The sequence below is a fragment of the Hylobates moloch genome, unplaced genomic scaffold, assembly GCF_009828535.3.
Source record: "Hylobates moloch isolate HMO894 unplaced genomic scaffold, HMol_V3 SCAFFOLD_3, whole genome shotgun sequence".
In the NCBI taxonomy this organism is placed as follows: domain Eukaryota; kingdom Metazoa; phylum Chordata; class Mammalia; order Primates; family Hylobatidae; genus Hylobates; species Hylobates moloch.
This window is the reverse complement of record NW_026652278.1, coordinates 170709687-170725107: the sequence shown is the minus strand read 5'-3', so window position 1 is coordinate 170725107 and position 15421 is coordinate 170709687. Positions and strand designations below refer to the sequence as shown.

General features: G+C 43.1%; 1 protein-coding gene across 1 annotated transcript in view; it reads right to left on the bottom strand.

Moving 5' to 3' along the window:
• TENM3 (teneurin transmembrane protein 3) overlaps positions 1-15421 on the bottom strand; it is a 1044221-nt gene that overhangs the window by 547248 nt on the left and 481552 nt on the right. The window lies entirely within an intron of this gene.

Genomic DNA, 15421 nt, shown 5'->3' with positions numbered 1-15421 from the left:
CTACCACGGTAGGAAAATCTAGGGTACAGTTCAGAGAAAGCAATCAGGCAGGAAAACCAGTAAGTTTCATTGTTTGAGACAGGGACTCAGTCTGTCACCCAGGCTGGAGTGCACTGGCACAATCTCAGCTCACTGCAGCCTCGACTTCCCAGGCTCAGGTGATTCTCCCACCTCAGTCTCCCAAGTAGCTGGAACCACAGGCACATGCCACCACATCAGGTTAATTTTTGTATTTTTTGTAGAGATAGGTTTTCACCATGTTGCCCAGGCTGGTCTCAAACTCCTGGGCCCAAGCAATGCGCCCACCTCAGCCACCCAAAGGGCTGGGCCACCAAGAAGTTTTAAGAAGGCAAATTGACTGGATTAAGAAAATGTGGCACATATACACCATGGAATACTATGCAGCCATAAAAAAGGATGAGTTCATGTCCTTTGTAGGGACGTGGATGAAGCTGGAAACCATCATTCTCAGCAAACTATCGCAAGGAAAAAAAAACAAACACCGCATGTTCTCACTCATAGATGGGAATTGGACAATGAGAACACTTGGACACAGGAAGGGGAACATCACACACCGGGGCCTGTCATGGGGTGGGGGAAGGGGGGAGGGATAGCATTAGGAGATATACCTAATGTAAATGACGAGTTAATGGGTGCAGCACACCAACATGGCACATGCATATATATGTAACAAACCTGCATGTTGTGCACATGTACCCTAGAACTTAATGTAAAATAAAAAAAAAAAAGAGAGAAAAAAAGAAGGCAAATTGGTGGAAAAGGCATGTGGCCGACAGTGTAGAAAACAGATGAGAGCAAAACTGAAAAGGGTCCACTGGCTTCAGGAATAAAGAGGTCACTGGTGACCACTGAGAGTCATCTCAGTGGAGAAGTGTTTTTAAAAGAATGGTCAAGCCTCGTGCATTTTACCTGTCTGGAAAAAGAAAGGGAAAAGGAAAGCTGGGCCCAGCGGCTCATGCCTGTAATCCCAGGACTTTGGGAGGCCGAGGCAGGTGGATCACGAGGTCAGGAGTTCGAGACCAGCCTGACCAACATGGGAAAACCCATCTCTACTAAAAATACAAAAATTAGCTGGGCATGATGGCACACGCCTGTAGTCCCAGCTACTCAGGAGGCTGAGGCAGGAGGCCTGAACCTGAGAGGCGGAGGTTGCAGTGAGTCAAGATCGCACCACAGCAACAGAGCAACAGAGTAAGACTCCGCCTCACACAAAAAAAAAAAAAAGAAGAAAGAAAAAAGAAAGGGAAAAGGAAGCGACTGAAGATATGAGAATGTGGAAAACAATTAATGGAGCCAAGGATCCAGAGGAAGCAGAGGGGAATGCCACGCAGGGCCCAGGCAGAGGGGGCACCACTGAACAGGAGAAGGGATGATGAAGGCATGTCTTTTTTATTAGAGAAAAACAGAGAACATGTGTGTTGGCCTCTCATTATTGAGTGAATTAGAAGAAAGCATTGTCAGAAATGGAGGTGAAAACTGTTGTTACAAGAGAACAAAGTATTGGGATAGTAATTGATTAAATGAACATTTATTAAGTGCCCAGAAGCTGAGCTCTGGGAAGCCAATGGTGAACCAGAGAGAAGCTATAACTATTCACATGAAAATCCCAACTCTGCAGGGAACGAAATTTCAGCATGAGTATTAAACTGTCAAGAATGGGGGCAGATTAAGGAGACCATGTGGAAAGGAAATCTTCAAGCCCGATGACAAAAGCCTCAAAGATGCAAGCGGGCCTCCTTGAGGCTGCAGGTGGTGATGAGAAGCGGGCTTCAGAGGAGGAGGAAATACTGAGTGAAGGTCAGTGGAGTGGGAAAGAGAGGCAGTGAAAACGCCATCCTGCCCAGGGGCCTCAGAGGCCAGATCTGAGGGGACAGAGCAGGCTGGTCTCAAAGCCCTGTAATACAGTAATCCTACGACAAACGGGCAAACCAGCAGCCTCTGGAGCTGCATTCCATCCCAGGCCCTTACTGTGTCCCTGCTCCAGCCTCTCTGGGTGGACAGGAAGACCTCCCAGGCTGTGTCCATGGGGAATGGCACCATGAGGAACACCCTGCTAGATCCTGCCTTCCCTGCTCTCGCGGGCTGCAGGGCCGGGCCTCGCAGGGAGAAGTGCCGAGGTCCGATGATAATCACCCACCTGCTCAAAGTGCACGCAAGATAACTTGAAGCAAAGTCAGGCATTTTCACTCTGAGATCAGCATGCTGATGACACATGGTCTACATGTCCCCTTTTATCTCTAATCCTGACACCACAGTTTCACAATTGATTCAGCATCTGAGGAGCCTAACAGGGGACTGGGATCAAAGTGAGCCAGAAAAAGATTCATCCCGATAAGACTGGGGTTATGATGATAGCTGGGAGAAAATATTCCAAGAATGTGGTGAGCGCCCTTCTGTGTCTTTCGTAGGAATGTGTCTCTCTCCTACTTGCTGGGTCACTTCTGGCATTCCGCTGATCTCAGTCGATGTCCATGACAAGACAGGCCCAACACAAGCAGGCCTATTTACGGTTCCCAAACTCAGAGTCAGTGACAGACTAAATATTCTGTGACTCTTGCTCTGAAATATCCGGGTGGCTGTGGCTAACCAGGGTCTTCATAAATCATGAGTTTAATTAAGGCAATGGCCAATATCTACCTTTTTTTCCCCCATAGAAGTTCCCCCGCTGCAGTCATCAGCAAAGCAAAAAATGCTGCTTGACTTTTCCCCAGTTTCACTACTCTACAGCTGTTATTACAGTATTGTTTTTTTTTTCCAGCCATTTTAATTAATGTTGTTTTGTGAAATTTCTTCCTGAATCTGTTTCTCTGCGAAGTTTAATTTTAGAAAACCAAAGTGTCAAATGATCTAGAATTAATTACCCTATTTTTATACTTTGAAAATAGCAAACTATTAATCAATTTTTGTTTCTTCTTTATAATCAGATAGGTGCAATGATTTTTTTTCCATTAAAGCTTTTTTTGCGATTATTTGGGATACAGTATTACTATAAGCAACAAACATTAGATATTATTGTCCTTCCTTCTTATTTCGTTTGAAGTATCCATAATGGTATTTTCTCCCTACCCTGTCTCCGCCCCTATTTGGTTTGAAATCTTTTCTAACTAGACCTCTTTCAAGAAGGAAACTCCATAAACTAAATCATTTTTTTCCTGCAAGATAAACTGAACTCTTGAAGAATCCATTTATTTGTATGACAATGTCAAAGTTTTTGCAGCATGCTAAATGTTAGACTGTAGCATTTTAGTAAGTTTCTTGCCAGCTTTTAGAAACTAACAAAATATATTTTACTAATAATGGAAAGAATTCAATAAATTAAGCAATGAAAGGAGCAGAAGCAATAGTTTCAATATCATAAGGGACTATAATCAAGATTTTTGGCCGGGCGCAGTGGCTCATGCCTGCAATCCCAGCACTTTTGGGAGGCTGAGGCGGGTGGATCATTTGAGGCCAATAATTCAAGACCAGCCTGGCCAACATGGTGAAACCCCATCTTTACTAAAAATACAAAAAATTAGCCAGACGTGGTGGCAGGCGCCTGTAATCCCAGCTACTCGGGAGGCTAAGACAGGAGAATCACTTGAACTCAGGAGGCAGAGGTTACAGTGAGTCGAGATCGCACCACTGCACTCCAGCCTGGGAGATACAGCTAGACACCATCTCAAAAAAAAAAAATATATATATATATTATATATATATGTATGTATACAGACACACACATAAAGATTTTTAAAGTCTGAGAATATTCTCAGGGAGATTTTATTTTTTATATAAAGAGCATTTATCTAGAAGAAAGAGCTGTAAAAAATTATAATATCCGTCCTTCATCTCTGCCTCTGTTTTCTCTTGCTTGTTTCTGACACAGACTCAGATGTTAGTATGAATGAGTCACTGCAGTAGGTAAGTGAATTAAAAAAGAGAGGGAGAAAAGTTACTTGTGTTTGTATTTTTATAAAACTTTTAATAATTTTCACAATATAGTCATCACCATTATCTAGAATTACAAGAGTTAAAAGTTACAAATGAAAAGATGACACAGTCCACAGGCACAGGCCAGCTCTTTATTGAGCACCGACAGTCAGGGAAACATGCCTTCACTTATTTATTCACCCAATACATACTTACTGAGTGCTGTCTGCGCGTCACTGCCCTAGGTCCTAAGAGATTCATCTCGGAACAAAAAGGCTCTGCCGTAATAGAGCACCCCTGCTAGTGAAGGATTCCGATCAAAAGGGAGTGAACACAAGAATTTCAGAAGGTGATAAGGACACACAGCAGAGTAAGGGCACAGAGGTTGGGTGGATAGGGCAGGTTCCCCTGGGCGTCGCATTTGGCCTGAGATCCAAAAGATGATAAGGAATCAGCCACGGGGGAAAACATTCTGGTCAGAGAGAAGAATAATTACAAAGGACTTGAGGAAGGAATGAGCTTTATTTGTTCCAGTTCTTAAAGCTCTTCCTCTCTAACTCAGTTGTTGGAAAACTTTTGGGAAGTCATTTTGATAGACCGTTGCAGTATGGCTGGAGGAGGATCCAGGCTTCGAATGACCCCAGACTCCCATATCCTGAGGCTAAAGCAGCCAAGACACAAGGAAGGGAAGGGCGTTATTTATGAGACCTGAGACTGTTCCTTCACCCTGACATTCATTCACTCCTTCATTCATTCATTGTCTCATCTTATTTAAAAGTAACACTGTCAACCAAGCCAACTGTAGTCTTAGTGTATGGAAAACAAAAAAGAAACCTATATATTTTGGTTGTGGTAGCTATTATTTCTAGACATATTTGCCATTTCTTGGCCTAAATATCATAGGCTGGACTTGAAAATTTTCCAAAATTCCTTTGGGATTCTTTTACAGGTCCACAATCTCTTGTATGTATCCTAAAACCCAGAAAGCAGAAAGCTATAAAAACAGAATGAAGAAAATATATTTGGTGACAAAACTTAACCTGTACTGACTTATCCTCTTTATTTGTCTCCGTAAGTTTGAATATTCATGAGTTTTATGGAAGAAATGTTAACATGTTTAATTGCGAGGTACGGCCTCAGACTTAACTTTCTTGTGTAACAGACAATATGGCCACGATATCACTTTTCTAAGACCCCAAAAGATCCAGAATTCCGAATAAGTTTTGGCTAAAGGATGCTATAAGAATCTCTGGACTTGAACTCCCGACCTCAAGTGATCTGCCCGCCTCGGCCTCCCAAAGTGCTGGGATTACAGGCGTAGCCAGGCATGATGGCGGGTGCCTGTAGTCTCAGCTACATGGGAGCCTGAGGCGGGAGAATTGCTTGAACCCAGGAGGCGGAGGTTACAGTGAGCCGAGATAGTGCCATTGCACTCTAGCGTAGGTGACAGAGTGAGACTCCGTTTCAAAAAAAGAAAAAGAAAAAAGAATCTCTGGGTTTAAAGGAATATAAATCCTTCTGTTATAAAGATACATGCACATGTATGCGTACTGCAGCACTATTCACAAGAGCAAAGACATGGAATCAACCTAAATGCCCATCAATAACAGACTGGATAAAGAGAATGTGGTGCATATACACCATGGAATACTACGCAGCCATAAAAAGGAACGAGATCATGTCCTTTGCAGGAACATGGATGGAGCTGGACGCCACTATCCTCAGCAAACTAAAACAGGAACAAAAAACCAAACACTGCCTGTTCTCACTTATAAGTCATAGCTGAACAATGAGAACACATGGACACAAGGATTTTCAGATCAGGAACAACACACATGGGGACTTGTTGCGGGAGGGCGGGGAGGAGAGCATCAGGAAAAATAGCTAATGCATGCCAGGCTTAATACCTAGGTGATGGGTTGATAGGTGCAGCAAACCACCATGGCACACATTTATCTATGTACCAAACCTGCATGTCCTGCACGTGTATCCCAGAACTTAAAGTAAAATAAAAAGAATCTCTGGGTTTAACATTTATACAGAACACACAGCGAATCTCAGTGGGGTCTGCTACCACTTTATTTACGACTATTAAAATTATACTGCTTCATGTTTTGAGCTTTAGGCTTGTTCACAGATTCACACTCTTCTGAACCCTATGTTTTACTTCATCAAGAAAAGTTGCTTAATTCACATACCAGAGTAGCCTTGTTGAAATATTTTCACATACATATTATTTAACACACATTTTCCGTATAAATTTCCCCTTAAATTATTTAACGTCTACATTGGGAAAAACAAGTTCGTATGGTCCACTATAAAATCATGTGAAATAGAAGTAATTGCCCAGGGATGAGCATATCATGGAAGGAAATCAGGCATTTCACGCAGCTGAAGTAACTGTTTGTAAGAATTAATGTCCATATTATGAATAGGCAGATGGTCTATTTAACCAAACATGCTCTAGTTTGTCATTTCGTATCAACCACACTGATGCAGGAGTGATGAGAGTAACTGCAGGTGGATTTGCAGAAAGCTGTCTATCAGGAGGCATTCTTCAAACGTGTTATTTCAGAAGTATTAACTGCAGAAATACGATGTCTTATTCGGTGTACAGCGCAAAGCTCAGGATAATTATATATTACTTGTTTAGTTATCTTTAAACAACAGCTAAAAGTCTCAGGAAATTTTTGTTCTTGGGGGAAACAGTGTATAACATGTTGAAGCTTTCGGTTGGTTAGACCTGCATTTAAAGGGACTCTGCTCTCGTTTCTTCCTTCACTATCCTCACAAACAATCCTTCCTTCAGATTTCTCAATACAGTGAGTCAAGGCAAATGTGAATCTGGTTGTGTCACTTGCCTGTATCAAACCTTTCAATGCTTCTCTTTGCCCTTGGGATAAAGTTCCCCTAAACGGTAAGCTCCAAGAGGACAGGGGATTTTTTAGACTGCTTTGTTCACTGCTCTAGCCTCAGTGACTACAGCAGTGCTTACACATAGTAGGTGCTGAACAATTCTTTCCTAAATGGTTCACTGCATGAATGAACATAAGCACGGATAAGGCTCCTACCTCCTTCCTAACGCCAGGGTTTGTGTATCTCATTGGGTCAAGTGCTCAGCATGTTTGCTTGTGAGAGATGGCTCGTGTGTGTGTGTGTGCAGTAGTTCCAGCTTGTGAGAGATGGCTCGTGTGTGTGTGTGCAGTAGTTCCAGCTTGTGAGAGATGGCTCGTGTGTGTGTGTGCAGTAGTTCCAGCTTGCTGTTTGCTCTCTGCTATTCTTACTCTAAATCTTGGAGCACACTGAGGCCAGTTCTGCTACTCTTTAGAAACTGCAGAATTTGTGTATGGAAGAATCACAAGACAACATCTGTCTTTACTAACACTGGAGAGACTTGCACGCTACAGTCTTCCTGAAGAACCACCGCCTGGGAAGGTAGATTTTTGCTGCAAGGTCCACATAAAGACCACGCCTAACCACATATATTTTGAGATATCTGAGATCACAGACTTGGAGAACATTTTTAACCTATGAATATTTTTTTCCTCTGATGCCCACGTGCTTTCAATCCAGAATCACTACTGTGCCCCGAGGCATTTCAGAGCTATAAGAAGCACACGTGTTTGGCATCCCAACAACTATGTTTCCTGCCCACAGGAATACTCAGAATGTGAGGGCCATTGGCTTCCAGTGAGGTCCAAACATGGCAGGGCAGGGTGGGGGAATACTGAGGAGTGGTTTTTTGTATTGGCCAGTGAAGCGCCTCATTGCCTCTATGTGCGTGCCCTGACTGACTCAGCTTTGGTGACAGTGACCTCTTGGTCTAAAATGTCCTTCCCAGGCCTGTTTTCCATGCACCCTTTAAGATGCAGTCCAGGCTCATTTCACCTCCTCCAGGGAGTCTCCCCTACCCCACCTTCCTGCAAGTTAGCTTCTCCTGTTGTTTCCATAACATTCGGTATATCTCTATCAGTACACTTATTAGACTGCATTAAAATCTATTTGCGCCTGTCTCACTCACATTCGTGAGAATAAAGACTGTGTTTTCTTTCTTTTTTTTTTTTTTTTTGAAAGGGAATCTTGCTCTGTCACCCAGGCTGGAGTGCAGTGGCATGATCTTGGCTCACTGCAACCTCCGCCTGCTGGGTTCAAGTGATTCTCCTGCCTCAGCCTCCTGAGTAGCTGGGATTACAGGGGCCTGCCACCACACCTAGCTAATTTTTGTATTTTAGTAGAGATGTTGTTTCACTATGTAGGTCAAGCTGGTCTTGAACTCCTGACCTCAAACGATCCACCCACCTTCGCCCCCCAAAGTGCTGGGATTACAGGCGTGAGCCACCGCACACGGCTGTGTTTTATTTCTATTTTTAACTGTAGCATTTGACACAGTATTTGGCACATAGCACATTTGTTGAAGTGAATACTCTTGCTGAATTTAGCTCCCATGCAAATAATTACTAGCAGTAGGTGTGGGGCAGGAGGTAGCACCGTGATTAAGGAGAGAACCGTGCTCTGTACGACTATTCCCTCAGAATGTGGGGGCCACTCGTTCTCTGGGTAAACGAGCTTTTGTGGATAGTAAGCCTGTATTCTCACCTCTAAGACAGAGGTTAGAGAGAGAGAGACTGACAATCCAAGGGTTGTTAACGTGGAAAGAACTGACAGGTGCTATGAGGGAGCCAGGCTTTCACGGTGAAAGGTGTCAGACACCCTAAACCCCTAAACCAGCTCTGCTCCTGTGGCTACTAAGGCTGATAAGGGAATCAACCACTCGTGTCACAACTCCCCAGGTTGAAACACAGTAATAACAAAAATCAGATGCCTGGAAAGCTGGAAAAGCCGAAAGGCGTAAAGAGTGACTTAACCAAGAGAAAACCATCCCAGATAGTTGGAGCAAAAGCCTGTGCCTACATCCAAGAGAATCCGGGGGATTTCTACCAGATGTTGCATATCTGCAGTTTCCTCTGAAGTGAAAGAGAACAGTCCCTTCTAAAGTGATTCCTGTTTTGTTCAATGGGAAAGAACTGGAAATATCTTGTCACCTAGGACGTTGTCCTTTGGTAAAAGAATTTACCCAAAGTTGGGAAGATCGTGCTGGCATATCTGCTTGACGATAAGCTGTAACAGTGACCACGTGTCAAATACACAGCCAGAAAATAAATGAAATATATGCTAGAGAAAGAATCCAAACTTTTGTGAATTTTACATGGTTTCCAGAATGTCCTCTTCCATAAGCAGCATACAATTTTGTAAGTGTATGGTGCTGCCAAAAAAGTATTAAATGCAGGCAATCCACAACTTACGAACAGGTTGCATTTCAGAACTTTGTTTTGAGGCAGTCTTGTAGGAATTTGGAATGCACATCTCCCACTGAATTGTAGCATACGTCGGTCAGGTTCCCAAGTCAAATTAACCCCTAATGCACACACGGTGGTTTGCCTGGCAGGCCGGGAGCCGCCACCATGCAGAACAGTGCCAGTGTGGGATCATGTGTGGACGTCTATCTAGGATAGATGCCTGGAAGTCTTACTTTCTCCTGTGAGAAATTAGTGGGAGGCATCCGGGAATTTCTGTCATTTCCTCGCCGCTGTTTGGGGCTCTCCCGCTCCTGTTTGGCTGAGCATGGAAGGTGGGAACTTCTCTGGCTTCAGGTCCCTGGAGCGGCTTCCGGGTGATCTGGAAGTCTGGAGACCCCTCTCCTGTGCACTTCTGAGGCTGTCATGTCTACAAGAGTCTCCCCTTACCCTCAGTTTCACTTTTTGTGGTTTCAATTATTCAAGGTCAACCATGGTCCAAAGACATTGAATGGAAAATTCCAGAAATAAAAAAATCCATAAGTTTAAAGTTCTGTGCTGCTCTGAGTGGTGTGATGAAATCTCATGCCATCCTGCTCCATCGGCCCAGGAATGTGAATCCTCCTTTTGTCCAGCATGTCCATGCCATATAAGCCACCCACCCATTACAGTACAGGAAAACACACGGTGTGTATGGGGTTTGGTACTATCCAGGGCTTCGGGCATCCACTGGAAGTCCTAGAACACATACCCCCAGAGAAGGGGGGAATTCAGGTATATATGTCTTTTTTTTTTTTTTGGACGGAGTCTCACTCTGTTGCCAGGCTGGAGTGCAGTGGCACAGTCTCTGCTCACTGCAACCTCCGCCTCCCGAGTTCAAGTGATTCTTCTGCCTCAGCCTCCCACCATACCCAGCTAATTTTCATATTTTTAGTAGAGATAGGGTTTCGCCATGTGGCCAGGATGGTCTCCATCTCTTGACCTCGTGATCCGCCCACCTTGGCCTCCCCAAGTGCTGGGATTACAGGTGTGAGCCAACGCGTTCGTCCGCATATGTGTCTTTAACGTCTGGACAATCACCAGTTTACTAGATGTACATAATAGGTATACAACAGACATTTTGCTAAAGTTCCCGTATATCTGGTCTGATAATAGGGGTAAGCAAGTGCTGCAGTACCTCTTCCCTTTCCTCCTTAATCTTTGTTCGGCTGAAATGAAGGAGAGGATTCTTTCCAGGACCAACACGGTGGCCAAGTGAGAAGTGAGAGTTATGGCCCTGAATAAAAGTGAAATCCGAGCTCTTTCAGCCAGAAGGACAGAGGAGTGAAGACGCCAGTTCCCAGAATAGACATTTGTATATATGCTACCAACAATTAATTTTCCCAAAGACCTCAACACAAGATAAAACAAAACAGCTAGAGATGCCTGTAGTATGGGGAATGGGACTCCTGAATTGGAAGTGCTTAATTGCACCTCTAGTTAGTAGGAAGTTTAGGCAAATGATTTTAAATGCATATCACAGGCACATACAAAAAATACGCAAACCAGGCAGGACTCCAGCCAACTTAATTTCAGGTGCTTTCCAGCCATTATTTTCCCTTCTACGGATTCATCTCACACCCAGATCTTTAGAAATGGCTGGCAGAGACTGCACGCCACTCTGTAATTCTTTGGGAGTCTGCTGGTTCCCTAACCTCGGGTGCATCCCAGGCTCGGAATGTCAGGGATGTACAAGCATGCCAGCTGTTCCAGGAGTCCAGCCTGGTACCAAGAGCACGATGCTGTTGGCAGTCATCAGCTGCATGTTACTGCTATTCTAGGAGAGGAGCCACTCCTGAAACAGCTGAGAGGACCTCATGGGGCGAGAGGCAGGAAGGTTCCTGCCCTGGGCATCACCCTTTGGCCAGAACCTTCTACTGCTGGCCAGGGTTCTCTGCACTTTTTAAGGTCATAAGCAGCTGCCCGTGAAATACAAAGCTGAGCAAATGGGCACGGAGGCAGAGAGTTTAGTGTACTCAAGCAAGACTTATCACAAAGCTGGCTGGCCCATATTTATAATAACAGACATAATTATGCATGCTAGAAGAGGCTGTGGGCCAAAGATAAATACCTCTACGCATTCCTTCTTTTTTGTTCTCCTAGGGTTATCTAAGTTGACAATCAAAGCTAATCTGACTCAACTGCAGCTCCTAAGACCAGTACCTTCTGATCTGGTAAGGACTTGGTCAGAATGAGTCAGGCACCCTCCTTGGGAATAGCTTAGACCCCCTTGAACATTCAGAGATACCAAGAAAAACAAAGAAAGAGGATGGAGGTTGGGGAACTAGAATCAGAAAAACATTTCTGGAATTTTCTGGGAACAAAGATGTAGAACAAGAAAAAATAGGAAGCTCTTCAGAGGTTCTTCTGACCCTGGAACACAAGGAGGCCCCGGTAGTCAACCTTCCCCTCCTTCCAGCATAGAACAAGATTGGGCCTGGGAGCTGGGAGCCACTGAGTGTTAGAGACCCTCAGGTCTGGCCCAGGAGAGACACTTGTTGGTCAGGAGAATTATGAGGCAGGGCTCCACCCACTCCGTTGCTGGGGAAACCTGCCTCTTCGTGTGCTGTAATTATGGGAGAACAGGAGGTAGAAGGGGGAGATATATATATATATATATATATAGTTTGAGAAATCGTATTTAATATAGCTATTGTTTTCATAACACAAAATTTAAAAATTAAAAGAATACAAACTCCAGAAAATAAAGCTCAGAAATATTTCCCCGTGTGATGGGGATAGGTGGGATGGGGAAGCCTTTGTTGAAGAAGGTAGGACACCCTGCTTTGCGTAGGAAGGGTGCAGATGGGGAGGTTAAAGCTGTGAATAAATAGAGGGATGCTCGGCACAGACCATCTTTCCTTCCTGGAACGCCAGCGCTATGACAGCAGTGACTGTCTGTTTTGGTCACTGCTCTATTGCAAGCACCTAGAAAAGAGCTTACAACACAGTAGGTATTCCAACAACTATTCTCCTAATCAAGAGGTTCACCAGGGTTCAGAAGGAAGTGCTACGGAGGACGGAGGAAACGTCACATCCCCATCCTAGCGCACGTGCTGAGTAGCTAGAGGTAATAGCAAAGGACTCAGAAGCATGGTCCCTGAGGTCTCTTCTGACTTAAGACTTGCGGCTGGGCGCGGTGGCTCACGCTTGTAATCCCAGCACTTTGGGAGGCCGAGGCGGGCGGATCACGAGGTCAGGAGATCGAGACCACGGTGAAACCCCGTCTCTACTAAAAGATACAAAAAATTAGCCGGGCGTGGTGGCGGGCGCCTGTAGTCCCAGCTACTCGGAGAGGCTGAGGCAGGAGAATGGCGTGAACCCGGGAGGCGGAGCTTGCAGTGAGCCGAGATTGCGCCACTGCACTCCAGTCTGGACGACAGAGCGAGACTCCGTCTCAAAAAAAAAAAAAAAAAAAAAAGACTTGCTAGAATGTTCTGCGAGCCTAGGTGTGAGGAGCCTGGGGGAATACGTGTGCAGGGACACTTTGTGCTTCACGGGGCTTTGCTTGGGGCTGGAGCCATGCCCCGAACAGTAGTTATTTAGAAATCAGGTACACTGTGTTCTTCATCTCAGTTTCTGGGAAGGTTTTTTTTTTTTTTTTTTTTTTAGTAGCATCAAACAAGCAGCGGACATGAAATTTCTCTGTCTGCTTATATCTAATTAACGTTCAGTGAGTCTCTGGCTACTCAAAATAGGGAAATAATGCATATTTATTCACACATGCTTTGAGATCTGTGGATAAAAATGCTGTATTACTACCAACCACAATGAATACACAGACTTTAAATATAATTATCAATTACCAGCTACCACCTGTTGAGATAACTAACGACAGTGCCTTTAAACACCATCCTTCCAAATTTTAGAATTGGAAACATTCTTCAATGTTATGTACACTATATTCAACCAATTCATTAAGGAAATTCTTTGTTACTCTTATTATGACTTATGTTATCGCAAAAGAAATGGAAATTAAGCTCTATGAGTTACTAAAATGCCTGAGGACCTATAGTTGGGGTTTGATCTTCTTACAAAGTCATCTTTTGAAACTCTCTTAAGACAGGCTTAATTATATATATATGTGTGTGTGTGTGTGTGTGTGTATATATACGCACACACATATATATACATACATACACACACACAGTCTAAGGTCATATTGCTGCATTTTAAAAACAAAATTTTGCTCTCTTGATAAATCAAATATTAAATGGTTAAAATGCATACCAAGTGAGATGCATTTTTACAAATACAAAGTCCCTTGTGCAAATCAGTTCATAAACCATGCGTAAATAGAAGGTATTATGTTACTCTTTCCCCACCCGGGACCACAGATTGCAGCTAAAACCATAAGACTCTGCTTATAGATGAACAATTATTACAGGGTTTTTCTTCTTCAAAAGCTATTAACATTTTTATAGCATAAGCAAAGTTATTACAAACAACCTCTAAAATGTGAAGAATGATTTTCCTGAAACTCCTCCCAAGTCCTCGCCTCAACATAAGGCAGTATATTTGTTTACTGAAAAGAAAAAAAAAATAGTAAGTAGGTTAAAGCTGAAATGAAAATGCTGCTGGTGTAAAGTCAAGAAAGTTTAAATGAAATTCCATCGAGCTGTTCTCAACGGCATATTTTCTGAAGTGCAAGGAAACAAAATATAAAGCAAATATACTTGGGTGTTTAAGTCATCATTAACATTATTAGAAACTTATTTACATGGGGCAGTCAGTGTCATCCACCAGCCCAACCTGGGTGTAGCTTGGCAGTGACTTCTGAGACATGCCCCATGACAGCAGGACTGCACAGAACTTCAGGCTTCTAAACCACAAAGGAAAAGATGTCAGTACCTTTGTGCTCAAGCCTACAATGGCGCTTTACACAGTCCTTTTAGTCATTATAAAAAAATCCATCATTTGACAGAATAAAACAAAGATAGAAACCCTACCATAATGCTAGGAGTGAAGGATGAATTTCTGAAATCAGCTCCTGTCCCTCAAAAGCTTGATGGTTCATCCTAAAAAAATAACCGTGAATATAAAAATACATTTTCTCTGCATTCTTAACGAACTTTCTTGATGCTATGTTGTCACGAAATGAAGAGACACCTGATAACTAGATAATTGATCTATGTAAGATATCAATTAGCAGTGACAAGACTGACTTCATGTGTCATGCTCCTCTTTGAACCGCTAGACCCTAGCATGAAGCTTGAACAGGCACCAGGAGAGAAATCAATAGGGTGGGATGTGAAGGGAAATACCTATTTTTAACAACTCAGTTGTCCAATTTCCAACATGCAACCTTGGAGTTGCGTTGCAAATTTTAGAGCTGGGAGGGATTATACACACACACACACACACACACATTACATTATATATATTTAAGGTATATAACATGATGTTATGAGACACATATAGATAGTAAAATGGTTACTATGGAGAAGCTAAAGTATCCATCATCTCACAGTTAGTCTTTAATTTTGTGGCAAGAGCAGCTAAAATCTACTCACTTAGCAAAAATCCCCAATACAATACAACATTATTAACTGTGGTCCTCGGATTGTACATTAGATCTCAAGATTGTTCATCCTACATATGTGCTACTTTGTATCCTTAGACCCACATCTCTCCATTTCCTCCTCCTGCCCCAACCCACTCCTGGTTACCACTATTTTATTCTCGATCTCTGTATATTTGACTTAAAAAATACTCCAAATATAAGGGAGGTCATGCAATAGCATAAGTTCACTTACATTTTATTGGTAAGAAATGTAAAATGGAGTGCTGAAACGTAAAGTGATTTGCTCCAAGTCAGCCGGTCCCTCTCTGCCGCTCCACCCATTCTCATGAAATACTGAGATATTCACCTTACCCTTAGTATGCATTCCTTTAAAGGAAATTTCAAACGCCCTGAACCTCAGGGCTAATGTAACAAGAAAAAGATTTTAAAGTGTTGAAAAGGAATTTTCTACTGGGACAGGAGAGGTTTGGATGCATAACTATTTTCTTCTTTGCCCCAAAGCCATTGAAAAAAGGAATATTTTGAAATGACAACAAGGTTGAAGAAAAAAAAAACAGCCCTGCACATCCACACGAAGAAAAAAATTAGACTAAAGCAAGGCTTCTTAGTAGCTAGTTTCATTGTTTCTCACTCA